The 17,160-nt window shown below is 38.9% G+C and overlaps 1 protein-coding gene across 1 annotated transcript in view; it reads left to right on the top strand.

The window, feature by feature from the left end:
* The window catches only part of DKK2 (dickkopf WNT signaling pathway inhibitor 2), a 126,780-nt gene that overhangs the window by 41,134 nt on the left and 68,486 nt on the right, over window positions 1-17,160 (top strand). The gene's annotated exons all lie outside the window — the stretch shown is intronic.

The raw sequence follows: 17,160 nt of genomic DNA, 5'->3' as shown, positions 1-17,160 counted from the left end.
TCCTTGCTCTGTGATCAAGCAAGGACGGCAGGAGGTGAGGGGGTATTATGAGTCACATAGTCATCTGAGGTAAGTAGGTATATTACATAGTCATGTAACATAGGCAGATGGAGCTGAAAATACAGCTATTTAAGAAATACAGAAACCTCTTACGGAGGTACTTGATCCTGCAGAGCAGGGGCACGGAAAGGCACTAAGATTGGGATAACAGGAGAAAAGACAAGGTGTGGAGAAATTACTCTGAGGCATAAAACGGACATGATGAATTTTTATTCTGTTTTCAGCAGCACATGGGATCTCAGCAAAAATATACATGGGAGAGAATTTGCCCTTCCTCATCAATTTTTTGTAATGTTAGATTCCAACCCAGCCTAGCTAAAGCAGCAAATAATTGTTCTGCTACAGCTCACCAGAGGATCAAACATGAAGTCAAAATGAAAATATAGTCTACTGCTATACATCACTGTTCCCCAGGCTCTGCAATGGCACCTGACCAATGGAGCAAGCAATCACACTTAAAAACAGCCCTGTGCTAGGCTGCTGCAGAGCTGTGTGACTACTGAATGGCTTCATCATAGCGCAATATGGCTCAGTTACTGCTTACATAAATCAAACTTGGGGACCCCTGATTAGAATGAGGATTTGGGGACTCACTAAGCGCCTTTTCAGGTAGGACAAACGTTTCAAGAGGGAAATACTTGCAGCACGAAGTTCCCAGAACAGGGAGGTGTTTCTCCAAATTCAGAAAATAAAAACCTGTGCCTGGTCTTGACGGAAAACAGAAATGTCACTGTGACATGTAGCAACCTGCCAAAAACGGGGAGTGTGAAACTTTACCATCCAGCCTGGAAAAGGGTCCAGGCTGCTTCTCCTCTCTCTGAGGAAAGCTGTGCACAGCTGTATTTTTGCATGTGTACAAATACATACAATAGGTTAATGAGTCTATTTTGTTCTCAAGAAATGATGGAATGATTTGCTCTACATAGTGTGTTTTGGCTCCCCTGGGTCATCTGGGTTCGTGATTGTCCCGGGACGGCTGTGACATAGGCTAAGGCAGATGAAACATTGCCTTGAGCTTATTAGTTGCAGCATATAATTTTATTTAGCTGTTTGAGACTGGAAGAAAAGCATTCAAAGCACTTTTCAGATGGGCAATGTCTTCCTAGGTGGAGAGTATCTCAGCTGTCTTGAAAGAATTTCTTGTTTTTTGTCTGTTAGTCCTACCCTTTTACAGTAGGTTGCTATGCAATGTCGACTAAGGGGAATAAATGTGATATGCTTGATAGTTATATCCATTTCTCTCTGAGATATCCCAGAAGACAATGTTGGATACCTTTTCTGCTACCTCTATTCTTATTTGCTGCCAGGTTCTGTCCTGTTACAAGCAGAGTTACTACAGGTGACAAATTCTGCAAAGTAGCTACGTTCTGGTCATTCTCTTTCAACAGGCTGGAAGGATTGTTTTTTGGGATATGATCTGAGGTGGAATATCATTCCCTTGTGTTGGATTAATTACTGCAGCTTCCCAACTGATGTGCAGGAGCACCAAAGTGCAGAAGCGCTCAGGTCGAATGTTTGGCAGTCAGAGCAGGCTGGCAAAGCTGACTTTTCTCAGGTTAAAATTGTAGCTGTGGCAAGCACAATTCTATTTTTTTTAATTTTTTTTTTAATTTATTTTTGTGGAAGTAACAGAAACTCTGACCAGGTAGGTTACAGTCAGTAGGTGTCATAAATAACAGTGGAAGAGTTTCAAGAAATATGACGTTGCTTTCTTCCTTCAAGTGACTCAGGACATTGAACACATGATGCTGAATGGAACTTCAAAATATTTCCCCAATTCATTTGAAATGCTTTAAAACTGCTAGGCTCAAGACAGATGAGATGTATTCTTTTAAAGTATCGTGATGAATGTCAAAAATATGAACTCCCTTTACACAAATTTAGTGACACAACAACAAACCTGCTTTGAACGCTGAGTGTCTTTAATGACCTTGGTAATTTTCACTCGCTTTAGGTGAAGTTGTTTACCTTCTTTATTACTGAAACTCCTAGAAATTAAATTAGTTTTTTTATGACCTTTCATAAAACATTTTCAAAAATTACCCTGTAAATGAAGTGGATAATAAGTAAGAGAGTATCTAACGTGTGGCAAAGAAAACCAAGAGACCATAGTGGAAAGAAAAGGTGTAACATAACCATCACCTCCAAGTTCAGTAAAATGGGACGGTGGGAAACTTGAATTTTGTAGAACATAAAGGATCATAAAGATGGCATGGAAATGTGTGCATGTTTGAGGTGGGGGGTTTCTGGAACATATTTTCATAAATCAATAACATGGTCAAGTGGCTTTATTTTTATGGTTTCCTGAGGCTATTGCTATTTTATAAAGATTAGTCCACTGGAAATCCAGAGTTTCCTGTTTTTATTATTCACAATTTACACTGTGGTTTAGACTAAACTGTCCTTGGCAGTTTTAGAAGACATGCTTTTTACTGTGTTGCTGCTTCCTTATGCTATTGCTCTATTACATATCACAGTGAGTTTAATTTTTAAAAACAATAACCTAAATGCAGGGTTTTCTTTTTATTAGCCTGGCTTCTTATTTAAACATGCATTCTGCTGCTGCCTCTTATACACACACATATATATATATTTATTTTTACATACTAGAATCACAGTGCTTATTATTTGTTCAGTCTGCTTTCAAAATAAAAGCATCTCTACTTCAGATAGAGAAGCTGTCTTTGAGTCCTTGAATTGGCAAGTAAAGCACTTGCCCGGTTGTAATCACATCATCTGGGTTTCAGCTGAATTGTTTAGTGCTTGAAGTTCCTGTGTTAAAGCAGCTTGGTTGCAATTTCAGTATCAACTTAACACTGTCCAGAATGGTCTTGCATTTAAGTACCATACAGCTTTGGTTAGAAGGGATCATTTGGACCTTTTGTCACATCAGCTGCCTTTCTGAGGGCATGGTGCTCCTAGTTTGTCTAATACAATGAAAATATGCAAGTCACACAGCTGAGGTTCATACAGAAGAATTCTAGGTTGCCAATAGTTTTACGGGATGGTTTTTGAACTTCTTGTAAGTGTAAGCCTCTCTCCCTTTTCCTGCGCTCTGTGGTTGGATATAAATATATATTAAATTTTAGGAATTACTTTAAATGTTATTTTTGAGTGTGATGTGAATACATATTCCTTAGAGGAGATTTGGTATTCTCATTCTTTTGGTATTACTACTTTGTCTCTCTTGCCTACCAAAAAAAAAAAAAAAAAAAGGAAGGAAAAAAAGTTCATCTGACCCTGAAATTCCAGATGCCTGAGATTAAAAGAAAGGGCTGGGTTATCCCATAATCTATACTGGCACTATAGCTGCTAAGTAATTTAATGTGAATGCTGTGGAAATGATGATGTATGCCATCAATTGCTGTGAACACAGCTGTGTTTCATCAATCTCTGTTTCCCATAATGAAACAGAGAACTATCAGTGACTCTTACACATTTGATGTCAGCATTAGGGTAGGTCTGAAGTTTAATTATTTTATGGGGTTTGGTCTCAGTCGTCTTGGGTCCTCCCGTTTTCTTATTGTTTTTGTTCAGTAGCAAGTGAGGCATCATTGCTTTAATAGCTAACAAAGAGAAAACTCAAATGAAAAAATTCCGCTTTGTTCATGGGAACTGAGATAGAAAGCGACAATATCCCACTTTTAGACTGACTTTGCTGTTCTGTCATTCATCAGATGACAGTTAAATCAGTTTCCTTTCTGGCTGACAAGATAGCCCAAGTCAGGGTTGATCAACCACTACACCCTTCCAGCCTAACGTTTGCTTAGTAGTGGATTGTCGCTTCTTTATTTTTCCCCTGTGTTTGTCTCTGCTTATTCTCTTGTTGTAAGAGATGTTTCTTTGTGTCCATCCATTTTTACCTTGATACCGTATTCAATTAAGTTCCAGTAATACTTTTCCTCAAAATCCTCCTTATCCTCACCTCAGGCTGTTGGGGAACGTTCTCTTGGGCTTTAGCTCACTGATGAATAATGGCAAGGCTCTAAAGTTGCTATGCTGCACTGCGCTGATGGAAAACCTCAGATGACATGGTTCTGGGATCCCTATATTGCGTTTTTCATAGTCGCTAAGCCAAAACGGGGTTTGATTTACTGTGACTTAAGTCAGTAGTGCCGGCCATGACATGGGGCAAAAGCCTCGATCCAAATGGTTATAAGACAGTGAGTGGATGCTGTAATACCCTTTTCCCATGTTACTGGTTTTATGTGGGAGCCTCTGCCAGGTTGTCGTATGGATACAATATACTACAAAGTATGCTAGCAGAACTCGTTATCTGGGTCAGGCAGTGATTTATCTTTCCTGCATGATTTAAAGGATTTGATATACTTGTATATGTCACCTTATTATAGACTAGCTCTGTTTATATTTATCAACTTCTCATACATACGGAAATAAAACTTCCGCACGCTTCCCGTAGCAGCTTTGCAATGCATGTCATGAATGTAACAGAATTTTGGCTCAAGTCAAACATGCTTCTCCTGTGTTTTATTTACATCTACCTATCAGTGGTAAAAGTGTCTTCATTTATGAAGTCAAAATACAATGAATTAAGACTTCATAAGCAATGTGGAATCTCCATATATAACAGAAAAGGTGCAAGCTGTGTACATAAATTTGTTCTCAGTTTAATATTAAAGATCCCTATCTAGAGCTGTCTTTTCAGGGACTGGGAGGGTAATCCTCAGGCTACATTTAGACAGTCTTGATATAGTGCAAGTACAGAAATTCCCAGTTCTGCTATCTCGGTGATAATTTTTAATACCAACTGTGCTGTAGAAATGATAGTTCTTCCCTCTGTTTTTTGACCACTTGTACTTAAATCTTTCATCCTCTCAGTCCAGAAGTACTTAATTTTGTCTACTACTTGAGGGAAGAGTGTTTTTTTTTTTTTTAATAAAATACTTTAGTCTGGGTATTGGGCTGTATTGTTTGGTATATCCTGGTGCAAGTCTAATGAGTGGTACTAGTGGGATGATACAGTATGTACAATCATAATATAGTTTTGAATCTAGTCAGAAATTACCTAAATAAGTGCCATAATGTGGGTGACTTTGCAAAGCACGTCGTGCTTCACAGTTGTGATATTGTATCACATTGGTGAAATGTATGGGAGCAGAGGTGGGTATTTCTAATAATAACATCAAATTTTATAGCATGAATTATAGACTTGAAAAAAGGCAATAAACGTTATTCGTCCTAGTATGTTTTTGTTTTAGTACCTATTACTATTTTTTTTAGTATTGCTGGGCGGCGGTCCAAACACTATGTATAATTTTACCAAGCCCTTTGTAAATACATGCCTCAAAAATAATTACTTCTTCTTGTCTTCTGCTAGAGCATAGATATATGTCTCCCCAAGTAAGCCCAGAAAGAGACACAGAAATCTCTATAATATACTTGGATTTAACTTGCAAGGAGAAGTGGGTTATTAAAAGAAATAGAAGAAAAATGAAAGAAAACCTATGCCTTTATTGAACAGAATAAAGGAGGAAAGAGAAGGTTGATTTAATCTATTGATTTGCTGTGAAGTAAAAGAACAGATGTTTTCAGTTAGGTCCCTGGATAAAATTCAGTAGGCGCCACTAATACTTACGGACTGGTGACTTCTGATAAGATTTTGAAAATTGATGTCTTCTGCTGTTACCAAATGGATATGGCAGGTTACACTGCTGTAGGTGACTCATTTCAGAATACTTTAATATAGAAGCAATATCTCATTTTCCTAGACTGAGAGAAAAACAAGAAATGTTTTGCCAACAGTTTTCAGCTCCAAAGACATGTCAGCCATTAAGAGTTTAATGCCTATGGTAGGTAGTGAAACACACAAAGCTCCTTTGTTGTAGGTCTGCATCCTTTTGTGTGCCTAGAAAAAGGATATCCGAGGTGCTCAGGGAGAAGTGGAAGTGCTGGAAGCAAGTCATTTCAACATTGGTCTAGTTTATTCATCTGCCTCGCCTTCGACAGACCCAAACAAAAGTGAGGTGACTGGAATCTTTTCTTCACATTTCTCATACGAGGAAGACCAAAGGCCTTCAGGTTATTTTTGATGCGTAGCTTCTATGCATTTAAATACATGCACACATGCATGAAGTGACTTCTAAATCCACTTTGCCTTTGTTTAGCTTTGCAGTGTCTTTTCTTTCCCTTTCTGTTCTTTTTTCTTTCCCTTTCCCTTTCATGCAGGGTGCAGTGGCCTAAAAGGACAGTTCAGGTTTTGGTACCACACATAGAAGGGCTTGTGGCAACAGTGGAACTCATCTGTAAGACCTGGGCTACAAAACACAGCACTGGGATTCCACGCTGGGGCAGGCTAGTCATTGGGGGAAATTTCTGGAGAATTCAGAAAACCTATACAAGGCACTGAGGCTCTTGATGAGAGACTTCTGTAGCATGAAACGGCTTTTTATGTCTGATGGAAGCAAGAAAGAATTTGAGAAAAAGCATGGTATTATTTTGACGTGGAGTGATTTCTTAGGCACCAATGAATCAATATTGTTTATAAAGCCCCTTTTTTGTGATGCATCAAGTTAAAAATTGTACGGACCTCCAAAATATTGCTTGCTTCTTAAAATAAGTCTCAAATATAAACCATCTGATATGTAATAGACGTTACAGACTTGGAATGGAGTCAGATAAATTGAAATACAATTTAATTTTCCAAGTTTCTTTTACTTTCAAAGAATTTTAAATGTCTGATCATAACAGATTCTGTAAAGAGAAGTTGACTCAGCTGTTACGCAGATCCCAATCTCTAAGGAGGTTGTCCAGAGAGGGGTAAAAAAAAAAATAAAAATTCAATTTGCATTGGGTAATATTATTTATTCTGCTTGAGAATGTTGTTGGGCTTTGAATGGCCAGATGATCAACCTTTGGACAGACATCTGTAACCTCCAACAGATCCTAATCATGGTCTTTTGTGAGTATTACATGTAATCCCATACTTAAATTAAAGGTGTTCAATTGGCCTGTTGAAATCACTGCAATTAGCAAATGGGGAAGGAATTATTTACATGCTCAATTTGGTACCATATATGCATAAATTTTTAAGGCCAGAAGTTGTTAAAATCATCTAGTCAGGCTCCTTGCATGGTTCAGGCCATAGGTTATTAATCCATGATTTCTATGGCATGTCAGGAACTATCTGAGACAGTGTATGTATTTCTAAAGAACATCCAATCTTGAATTAAAGGCTTCAAGCCATAGTCAATACTGCCCTTGTATTGGCTGGTTGAATGGCTAACCTTCACTCAGTAAAAATACCCTTCTGATTTTTCATCTGAATTTATTCACTGTGCCACTGTGTCTTGTATTTTATCTGCTTTGTTTCAATAGCCTTTATCAGTCTCCTTTTCTTCTCAGATAGGCATATAAGGTCATCCATCTACTCCTCTCTAATCTTGCTTTTGAAGAAAGTGAATGAACTAGATTTAAGTGAGACCTAGCATCATTCTTGTACTTACTTTGCTAGTCCTTTCCAATTTTGCTGTACTTCAAATGTGTTTACTTACTCTTCTAAATTCTAAATTGGGAATAATGTGCCTTGTCTGGAGAGACAGCTTCCTGAGGAGTAATTAATAATGCATGAAGCTCAGAAGTATGAGCACTTTGGTTCGGATAAGGACATTTAACTCCAGACACATAAACAAACCTCATTCCAAACTCCTCACACTATTTAAAATATTCAGTATCAGGCTAGTCTCTGCAGAAGAAAAGCTCCCTGATGTTGCAGCAGAGATGCAATAGGAGATACTGAAACAGACAACAAAATACATGGGAATGACAATAGTTGCACATACAAACCCTCACTTTATAGCTTTATATTGATGATATGAACTCAGTTGAATGACTTGGCTTCAGTCTTATACTAATCTAGTACAAATTGCAGCATCATCTAAGTTCCAGTATCCAGTTCTCTACAAGCAGAAGCCCTGTCCGCCGGAACTATCTTTAGAGCTTTTTCCATGGGGTTCAGATCAACCACTCATATCAGATTTGCACTAGAAACTAGCTGACTCAAGTTTCCTGCCAAGAATATAAATATGCTGTCACGAGGAGCTTGCAAGGATGTTGATCTAGCTGATGGTCGTGATTAGAGGTTTGATCATCTTACCATTGAGTATCAATTCATGCTTAAGCTACCATCTTTAAATACATAATTCTATTTTATGTTCCCTGCTGTGCCTCTGGAAATATAGGGCTGTGATTCTCCTAGCTGCCACCAGATGCCAGTGTTTACTGTACACAAGCACTAGTGCACCCAGACCAGCAGCGTGGCAGGAAAACGTCCAAACTCTCGCAAGACCTTCGTGGTGCTAAAAAGTTGGTTCCTCTTGTTTTGGGTGAGGAATGGGCCTGCTGTGGTGATCAAGCTGAGATGATATATGGAATGAGAATAGCCTCCGTATGATATATTAAAAGTAGGTAGCATCCCTCTGCCCTTCAGCAGAGTGGAAAAATTGGAGAGCCCTATCCTCATCAAATGAAGTCAGTGAGACCACAGGTAATGTCAGGGTCCTGGCTGCTTGCCTAGTGCAGGAAAAGGCTTGGGGAAGGCTCCTGGCACACTGATCCCTGGGCAGATAGGCCAAAGAAAGGTAATCCAGCATCACAGAGTGAGACGTGAAGAGCTGTAAGATAGCTTTGCAGTCATAGAAATACCAGAATTCAAACCATCCCATTGCCTTTTTAATGTATTCCTGTTTAAAGAACCATGAAAAACAATAACCGCAGAATGAAGACATTATTGGGCAAATTAAGGGTCAGTTCCCCATAGGGTGTTTGTTTTCTCTGAGTGAAGTTAAATTGTAAATTTGGTGTGCATATAATTATTTATGGGGAAAAAAAGTGTAAATGTAGTAAATGCCAATTATCTTTAGCCTGCGCACTTGAAAGGTGTTACGTTTTATTCCTGAGGAATGTATGTGTCTGGCTTTGCAAGGCTCTGCTCCCCCAGTCCAGTTTGGGAACATGTATGTTGAGTTTCTACCTAGGTTGTGGAGCTAATAGGTGATAAGAATTTTGGGCTTTCACGTTTCCTTGATTTTATAGATGAAAAATTATCTCCACTGTGGAAAAAAACCTCATACAATTGTTGTAGAAAATCCTTGCTCTAGGACTCTTTATTAAGAAAATGCAGTTTACGATGACTTGTACTTGTAATCAGAAAACAATAGACACCAGAGCTTAACCATGGAAGTGGTTAACTTACTGTTTGCTTTAGGAAAATATAGTAAATGCCTATTTAAACTCTTTTAATTTCCTTTTTAACACTTTATCCACTCCTGTATTTTTGGTAGGCGTATTCCAAGCAAATTTAGATACAAAATTATGCAGCTCCCTTGTATATTACTCATGGGCTTCTATTTAAAAAATTACTGCCTCTTTGGTTAATACCGGTACTGGAAGGAATATGGATTAAAAAAAAAAATCAGAATATGGTTGCATTGTCGCAGGGTAAAAGAGATTTTTCTTCTTCCTTATTTTCCTGGAAGGCTAATAATACAAAACACGTAAAGTCCCAGCTCAGGCAAGGTGCCTCTGCAACAAGTTGCTCTCATCAGCAGGGAAAAAGAAGAGACAGTAATGGCTGTGAGACGTTCATAGAAAGCATGCAGGCTGTGTGTAGAAGAGCCAGCGTTATTCAGCTTTATTACCCCCCCAAGTAAGCCGGGGTGGTATAAAATGTTACATGATATTTCACGTTATGATGCTTCCAAGTTGTTTGTGTAGGAATGGCATAGCATGAAAACCATATCTTGGATCAGTAGCGGTGGCCGGGTGAGAGTATTATCACACAGGAATTTTTCACTGGCAATTTCCCTACACCTGCTGCCCATCAGAACAAATGTCCACAGCCCAAGCTTTCAGAAATGGTGTAAAATTGTTACTGTATTCATAGGTCTGTTTTAAGGCTGCACTGAATCGCTACAGCCCTACAGTTTTTTTTTTCCCCCAAAGCTATCCATTTACTTTATTGATTTCAAAACACAAAGATACTTTCCAAATATCATATCAATTCAATTTGTAATTAGCCATAATATCTTATGCAGAGAACATCTTTAGGTATCCTTCTGGTTTGCTAACGTGAACCAGCACAACATTTGGTTTAAGCAGCTTAATCCCTTTAATGAAAAGTAACAAGTAAAAGGGAGAGCTGACTATTCTGATACAGTTCTTGTCATTGACTGTGATGGATTAAACTGGGAATTGCTGGCTGGCTATCCCTGGGAATCGCCCTCTCAGGAGCTATTTGTCTGCCCTGGTCTTTGAGCTCTTATTAAATGAGATGATACGTTCCTTTCTAACATGCACTTTAAATTAGTTGCAGCTCACACTCGGAAGAGGAATATCTGCAACTGAACTTTTTTCCCCTCATTTCTTTTACTGATTTGTGAGGCTTTGATTGAAATCTTCCATATTGTGCTTTCTACCTTAGCAATTGTAATGAACTTTTTAATGTGATTAAGGCAATGGTGAGTCCCTGGAGGATGGTAAGTAGGATATTGATGTCTTTTTCACAGAAACAAGGTGTTCTGCAGGAAAAAGCACCATTAGAGCAAGAATTAGAGCCTATGTTCTAAAATTTCTAAAGGATATCTTCTGCAGGAGGTCAGGCCGTTGGGGAGGGGCTTCTCATGGAGGGGTGAAGGCAGTTGCTAGGATCTGTCCCTGTTGATGCACGTTGCTTTATCGTTCGGAGCTGAAGCCACTAATCCAAGTTCCGTTTTTTATGCTCTGCTGTTGCTACTGCACAGAGCTTTGAAGTATCACAACTTGAAATACCACAAAGCTTTTCTGTGCCAGCCCAGATTACTTATGGGAAAGGGATCAAATAAAAAGAAGATAGATAGTGCAGTTAGCAACACTGACATCATCACTGGTCCCCTTTCAATTCCTCTGTCAGCTTTGGTTCTCCTCCTTCACTTTATTATTTGGAAATGGTATTAAATGCTGATAAGGCAGCATATATTTCACAGATTCACAGATTTCTCTAGGTTGGAAGAGACCTCAAGATCATCGAGTCCAACCTCCAACCTAACACTAAGTACTCCACTAAACCATATCGCTAAGCTCTACATCTAAACGTCTTTTAAAGACCTCCAGGGATGGTGACTCCACCACCTCCCTGGGCAGCCCGTTCCAATGCTTAATAACCCTTTCGGTAAAGAAGTACTTCCTAACATCCAACCTAAACCTCCCCTGTCGCAACTTTAGCCCATTCCCCCTCGTCCTGTCACCAGGCACGTGGGAGAACAGACCGACCCCCACCTCTCTACAGCCTCCTTTCAGGTAACTGTAGAGAGCGATGAGGTCGCCCCTGAGCCTCCTCTTCTCCAGGCTGAACAAGCCCAGCTCCCTCAGCCGCTCCTCGTAAGACTTGTTCTCCAGACCCCTCACAAGCTTGGTCGCCCTTCTCTGGACTCGCTCGAGCACGTCCATGTCCTTCCTGTAGCGAGGGGCCCAAAACTGAACACAGTACTCGAGGTGCGGCCTCACCAGAGCCGAGTACAGGGCTCGTACATGAGTACAGGTACAGTACATGACATTTCGTGTCATCAAAGCACAGTCAGTCACTCCTAAGCTATCAAACCTTTTTGGGGGGTACCTGATATTAACTGCTTATAATAAGGTGCCTGATCAGGGCCTGGAAGCTATTTCCATACTGCTGCGTTCCTGCTCTGTGGAGTTGGGCAAGTGACAATATTTTTCATCCCTTTCTCCTAAATGAACCACAAACCAGGTTTTTATAACTGTAGGACACAGTGCATCTGAACAAAATCTTAATATTGGTGTGTTCTTCAAACTGAAGGGTGTCATGGCTTTACATTTCCAAATTTAAATCTCATAGAAGCTGAGGTATGAGAGGGTCAGCGATTTGGATACTCATCCAGGTTCTCGCTTGCAATTTTTTCTTAATCAGAGTTGCACTTCTTGTGTAGTAGAGGGGTAGACGATGATTACAGCAAGTTTAAGAAAAAAAATACAGAAGGAGACAAATGTCCTTCATGTCCCTTTTTCTGTAATAAGGGTGAAGGTGTCTGCAAATTATGTTTGCGTAATCCATTTCTATTTGCACGAGTTTGCAATAGGATTGGTGGGTAGCAACTCAGACAACATTTGCTGGAAACTTTTAGTACACTGACTCTCACAGATACCTCTGCATTCACTTTAAACATCCTTTGAGCTGGAGAAGAGGGTTTTTTTTTATTTTATTTTATTTTTAAGACCTGAGATGAAAATTGGTAGCAAGCAAGAGTATGAAACTCTAGCCCTTTTGTAAAATTTGGACCTAACAGCAGATATCAAGTTAAGAAATTGTAGGCTTTTTAATATAATACTTTGCCTTTGGATTATTGCTGTGTACTTCTGCCAGATTTTCTGAACACTAGCACTATTTCTTGGAAATAAAGAGAAGGAAATAATGGTTATCATATTTCTTCAATCATACCACCCCTGATTAGTGATCTATATATAGCACTGGAAGAAGATGGCATAAGTCCAGTCAATACGATACATTTGTATTGTATCTTCTATTCAGTTTAACACTTCAAGATTTTTGTTTCTCCCCACTCACCTAACCTTATTTTTGATTGTGAAGCACTTTCTTACTTATGTCTGTAACATTAGCCGGGATCAGTGGTTTTTTTTTTTTTTTTTGAATGACTGTTACACTGCCTCCTATGCCACTCTTTTACTAGAAAAAGTTAAAAAAAAAATCACAAAACAACAACAAAAAATCTTCAATAAATTTGCTATGTAAGTCCCTTTATTAAGAACTAAGTCACCTTATTCAGAAATATCTGTCCCAAGGTAGATTTTGATCAAGATAACCAAAACCATGAAGAGAAACTGATTTGAGGAAGTAAGTGCAAATTTTGTCTGCAACTAGTTTTGAATACTTTGGGAATATGTTGCCTCAGAAATCACCTCATTCCATCAGAGGAATGAGTGACTTACTTATCTCTGAAAAGACCAAAAGCCGTTTTGGATGCGAAGAGCGGGAGTGCAGAGATCATCTCACCCATCAGCACCAGGTTCTTGTTGTTTTATGTTAGAGCTATGTAATGTTTAAATAAAAATAAATTAAGTGTTAAGTGGAAAGTCTTCCTGCCTTAGCACAAATAGCAACATACTCCTGGCATGACAATATAGCAGTTGTTTGCTCAGTGCTGGAGATGATCTCATAGTTGGTTTAATCAAAAAGGGACATTCTCAGTTAGAGGGCCATAGCTATGGAAATTGAATCTTTTATCGTTTTGCCAAAAACTTTCTTTGTTGTCCTTTGGGTCACATTGCAAGGCTCATTTTGTTGCGCTAGGATTTTCAGAGTGAGAAAATGCACAAAGTTTTGATTGTGGAGCCTCTGAAGGCTTTTCTCACGCAGGCTGGGATGCATTAAAGAAATGAGTGGACTAGCGTCGTGATAATATATGCCTACTTTCTCCTTTGGCTGTCTGTGCCTTTTTCCGACCCCTTTTCCTTGTAATCATCTGAGCATTTATCTGAAACTCATAAAATGGAACAAGCAGCTGTGCTGTTTTGTACAGTGTGTTTTGGAGTATATGCAAAAATATATTTTGATATGGAATGTATCTGTAGTTTATTTGGTAGACAAGATGAATATTGTATTCATGTGGTTTGAATACTAATAATTTAGCAAGTGCTCAGTAATTTTTTATTTTTTTTTATTTTTTAAATATTGGAAAACCGCTGAGGAATCTACAAAGTCAAAAGCTTGCTTATAAATATCTCAAATTCCTTCACTTATATGCTCATAACTTGTAAACACTGCATGTTTTTAGAACAACGGCTGTTAATGAGTAGGCTTTTCTAGTCAGTTACGAATAGCATACTGAAACATGAAAAATAGACCATGGTTGCATTTTTTTTTTCTTTTGAATTCTTATAACGCTTTTTATACTGTACATTTCAAGGCATTTTCTGTTTCTGTGTCTTCTAAGAAACAGATTAAATTCTGTTAAGCAAAGGCTATTGTTTTAGTCTATAAGAATTCTCTTTCAGATGAATAGGGAAAGATGCCCAAGTGGGTACCTCTATCATCCTGTGTTCTCTCAAAATATGAATGAAATTCAGTGTGATCCAGCAGGTACTACCAAAGAAACTAAAGAGAAAAGGAAGAATGTTTGAATACTTTGGGAATATGTTGCCTCAGAAATCATCTCATTCCAATGCCAAATGCAGTCTTGGGACATAATGTGTACTGCAGGAATTAAAAACATCCACAGGTGTTGTAGAAAATCCGCTCACTGAAGTCCAAATCTGCTTGTATTGTGTTCAATAGCAAAACTCCAACAGATTTTGAAGGTACCGTAACAGAGCATTATTTCATAGCCCATGGGGATGAATCCTCTTCCTTAAAAGTTTTTTATGCATTTCTGTGTATGACCTGAAACTCTCTTATTTATCATGCAAATGGCAATGCAAGGCAACACACTGTAGAAGTAATTTATATAAAACATTTTATTTTGCTAGACTACGAAGTTCACCTCAATTTGGTGTTTGGTGTCATACAGAGACTCAGCAGATTTATGGCTTCACTGCAAATTGTGATGACATACCCTTGCGCTACTCTGCTCGCAGTGCAAGATCTGGGCCTGCCTCCAATACTTGATAACTAAGTTATCCACAAAGCGATACAAAACTCATTTTGATTTACTGCAAGAGGACATTCTTATGTCAATTAGTATAAGTTAAAGGTCCATAGGTGCCCTATGCAGCCAGACACTCAGGCGTTGCTTTTATCTCTTAGTGTGCAGAACTGGGTGAGCCTCGTGCTCCCTTGCTGTCCATGGGACTCTGCACAGGTACAGATCTCTGAAGCTTATTAGTGCTTTCAGGAGGTGTAAATAAAAAAAAATAATAAAAATAGGCATTCAAACAAACCATGCTAAATTTCATTTTCACGCGCCTTCTTTACTCCAGTAAATATATTTCTTCCTATGCGTTGCTTGTACCTCCTGATAGAGATGGACCATATTTCACTTTCAGAGAGCTGGGAGTATAATTACATCTCTTGGGCGTACTTTTTCCCTCAAGTGCCATGCTAGGAATGTATTAATATGTCTTTGATATGCCAGAGGAATGTGGAATGTGCATACTGAGAGGGTTTTCTAAGCCCAGTGGGGAGGGCAAGTGAGGAGAGAGACTGGGCTGTTGGAAACCTCCTCCCTGGGGGAAGTAGGAGTGCTGGAGTCTGCCGTGCCATGCTTCCACAGAGAGCCCCTTCTCTGTTTCTCTAGCAGCATCCCTACACAACGTTGCATCCTCTGTTTCCAACCATTAGCCAGCGCCACTAACTTTCATATGGCCTTGGGGCAATTCTGGGTGAAATGTAACTGGAACAGGAAGAAGAATTTTCTTCCTGAACTTTCAAGACATAAAAACAGGCTTTAAAAAAGGAGAGAGAAAAAGAACTCAGATACCTATTTTATGCCTCTTTACTAATGTAATTTTAGCTGTGACTCATGCTTTCGTGTTGGCATTTTTCTAGTCCTGCCTGAAGCCCCATGGGTTCTCCCTATTTAGAAATGATACATTTTTGTCTTTCTGGATTTTTAGGCTTCTTACATTGTGTGGCCTAACTATGGCTAGTCTTTATCAGCTGTATGTTCTTTCATGTGCCTTTTCTTTCTGCTAAATGAAGGAAAGGATATTCATCTACAATTCATACTTTTTAGTCACAACCCTATGTCTGTCCTTTTTATATATTTTTTTGAAACACAGATTATTTCTCCATATTATCAGTATTATTGTGAAAAATGACCGTTTTGCCCAGTGTCATTGCAGTCCTTTTCCACTTAGGACATTTATTTAATTCCATGGGTAACATTATAATTCAAGCTGTTATAAAAATACTGGAAATAACCAATTAAGGACAGGCTCCTTTGGAATGTCTCTGTATATACACATCTGTATATATGTATTTCCAATTAGTCATTAAGAAGAACCCCTTGAATATGTTGTTTCATCTAGTCTGTGTCTTCCTTGGTGGCTTATGAAAATGTCAAGGGAGACGGTATTAAAAGATTTGCTCTGCTGAACCTGTATGACATTTACTGCGTTTCTGCTATCTGCTAGGCATGTATCCTGTTACAGGAGAGCACTTTGCTTGGACATGACTTGTATGTGTCTTTTAGGCTAACTTAATTTTACTTCTGTAAAATACTAACCTTTCCATTTTGGTAGCATTACACTCTTTTTTTTCTCCAGTTCATGTTAAGCCTTCTGCTTCAAACATCCCATGTTTTAGTATTTGTTTTATCACTCAGTGCTTGCTTTTCAGTCCTGCTCAAGTATTGTGATAATACTCTTCCTATTTCTGGGTTGCAGGGTTTGTGGTGTTTGGGATTTTTTTTTGTTTGTTTATTTTGGTAGGGAATGGATTTGGTTCTTTTTAGTATGTTGAAAGCATTTACTACTTGCAGAGTTACACTTTAAATATGAGTCTCAGCTCTTTATAGGAGGACCTCAACGTGTTATATCTTTGTGTAGAACAAAGATGAAGATACATAGGGTCTTTGTTCTAGACGCTAAGAAAATGGACAAACCTCTCCAAATTTAAAGCTATATGGGTGATATTTGATCTTGCTGGAGAGCATCCCTCGTATTTTTTTAACGTCTGTCACTAGTAATTCAAAGCCTGAAGTCCTTGCTAACATCCTATCATAGGCAAAATCCCATTGGTGTCCTTGGGAAATTTGCCTTCAAAAATGAGCAAGCAATTAAGTTCAGGATTTCTGTCTTAATGATTGCAGCTGAATGCCAACCGGGCAGAGTGCTGTTCGGGCTGTTAACCCTGAGTTTTTCTCCCTGCCCAAGCCAGAGAGCTGCCTGCAGTTACTGCCACATAAAGGAGCTCAGCCAACTGTGGGATGCTGAACACTCAAAAATCCCATTAATTTCAGAAGGAGTTGTAGCTCTTGGCCTTTCTCTGGATTAGGCTGTATATGTTTCTAGCTGGATTGCTCCAGAGACCTGGCGAAGAGTCTGGAGGGCATTTTCCTAGGCTGTTACACAATGTTTTGCTCACAAATATGCAGAATATTCCCAAAGGACAAAATGTTGGTAACGCAACAC

This window comes from Anser cygnoides, chromosome 4 (genome assembly GCF_040182565.1).
Source record: "Anser cygnoides isolate HZ-2024a breed goose chromosome 4, Taihu_goose_T2T_genome, whole genome shotgun sequence".
NCBI classification, from domain to species: Eukaryota; Metazoa; Chordata; class Aves; order Anseriformes; family Anatidae; genus Anser; species Anser cygnoides.
This window is presented reverse-complemented; position numbering and strand designations above follow the sequence as displayed.